This window comes from Chinchilla lanigera, unplaced genomic scaffold, assembly GCF_000276665.1.
Source record: "Chinchilla lanigera isolate Chin_1 unplaced genomic scaffold, ChiLan1.0 scaffold00097, whole genome shotgun sequence".
Taxonomy (NCBI): domain Eukaryota; kingdom Metazoa; phylum Chordata; class Mammalia; order Rodentia; family Chinchillidae; genus Chinchilla; species Chinchilla lanigera.
This window is the reverse complement of record NW_004955498.1, coordinates 2,454,522-2,456,385: the sequence shown is the minus strand read 5'-3', so window position 1 is coordinate 2,456,385 and position 1,864 is coordinate 2,454,522. Positions and strand designations below refer to the sequence as shown.

General features: G+C 45.4%; 1 pseudogene; it reads left to right on the top strand.

Annotated features, from left to right (window-relative positions):
• The first annotated feature begins 310 nt into the window (after positions 1-310).
• LOC102022200 lies at positions 311-1,556 on the top strand (annotated as a pseudogene).
• The last annotated feature ends 308 nt before the right edge of the window (positions 1,557-1,864 follow it).

The window sequence follows — 1,864 nt, the reverse complement described above, 5'->3', positions numbered from 1 at the left end:
AGAAGAGCACGCCCGTCGCTGCAGCCGTCCAGCAGCCGCCGCAGCAGCCCTTTCCCGGCCGCGATCCACACCCCGGCGGCGGCAGAGCCAGGAACATCTGAGACCAAGGGCGGGGCCAGCTCCATCCTGCAGAAGCAGCCCCGCCGGCCGCTGAGAGGAGCACGCCCGTCGCTGCAGCCGTCCAGCAGCCGCCGCAGCAGCCCTTACCGGCTGCGACAAACAACCCGGCGGCGGCGGCAGAGCCAGGGACATCGGAGACAGGGCGGGGCCAGCTCCATCCTGCAGAAGCAGCCCCGCGCCTGCCAGCTCTCTCCTCCTTCTTCTTCACCCACAGGCTCCCGGACATGACAGCCATCATCAAAGAGATCGTTAGCAAAAACAAAAGGAGATATCAAGAGGATGGATTCGACTTAGACTTGACCTACATTTATCCAAACATTATTGCTATGGGATTTCCTGCAGAAAAACTTGAGGGCGTCTACAGGAACAATATTGATGATGTGGTAAGGTTTTTGGATTCCAAGCATAAAAACCAGTACAAGATATACAACCTATGTGCTGAAAGGCATTATGACCCTGCCAAATTTAACTGCAGAGTGGCACAGTATCCCTTTGAGGACCATAACCCACCGCAGCTAGAACTTATCAAAGCTTTTTGTGAGGATCTGGACCAGTGGCTGAGCGAAGATGACAATCATGTTGCAGCAGTTCACTGTAAAGCTGGAAAGGGACGGACTGGAGTAATGATTTGTGCATATTTATTGCATCGGGGCAAATTTTTAAGGGCACAAGAGGCCCTTGACTTCTATGGAGAGGTAAGGACCAGAGACAAAAAGGGAGTAACTATTCCCAGTCAGAGGCGCTATGTGTATTATTACAGCTACCTGTTAAAGAATCGTCTGGAGTATAGGCCAGTGGCACTGTTGTTTCACAAGATGATGTTTGAAACTATTCCAATGTTCAGTGGAGGAACTTGCAATCCTCAATTTGTGGTTTGCCAGCTAAAGGTGAAGATATATTCCTCCAACTCAGGACCCACGAGACAGGACGACAAGTTCATGTACTTTGAGTTTCCTCAGCCCTTGCCCGTGTGTGGTGACATCAAAGTAGAGTTCTTCCACAAACAGAACAAGATGCTAAGAAAGGACAAAATGTTTCACTTTTGGGTAAATACGTTCTTCATCCCAGGACCAGAGGAAACCTCAGAAAAACTAGAAAGTGGAAGTCTATGTGATCCAGAAATCGATAGTATTTGCAGTATAGAGCGTGCAGATAATGATAAAGAATATCTAGTACTTACTTTAACAAAAAATGATCTCGACAAAGCAAATAAAGATAATGCACACCGACATTTTTCTCCAAATTTTAAGGTGAAGCTGTACTTCACGAAAACATTAGAGGAGCCGTCAAATCCAGAGGCTAGCAGTTCAACTTCTGTAACGCCGGATGTTAGTGACAATGAACCTGATCATTACAGATATTCTGACACCACTGACTCTGACCTAGAGAACGAGCCTTTTGATGAAGATCAGCACACACAAATTACAAGAGTCTGACTTTTTTTATCAAGAGGATTTAAAAACCATGAAAAGAAGTTTGAATAAACTGGAAATGGACCTTGTATTTTTTCTAATCCCAGTAGGACATTGTGCCAGGTTACCAGTTATAGGAACAATTCTCTTTTCCTGACCAATCTTTTTTTACCCTATACATCCACAGGGTTTTGACACTTGTTACCCAGGTGAAAAAAGGTTGTGTAGCTGTGTTGTGTATATATCTCTTTGTGTCAAAAGGGCATTTAAAATTTAATTTGGATATATAAAAATGGCACTTTCCCATTTTATTCCAGTTTTCTAAAAATTGG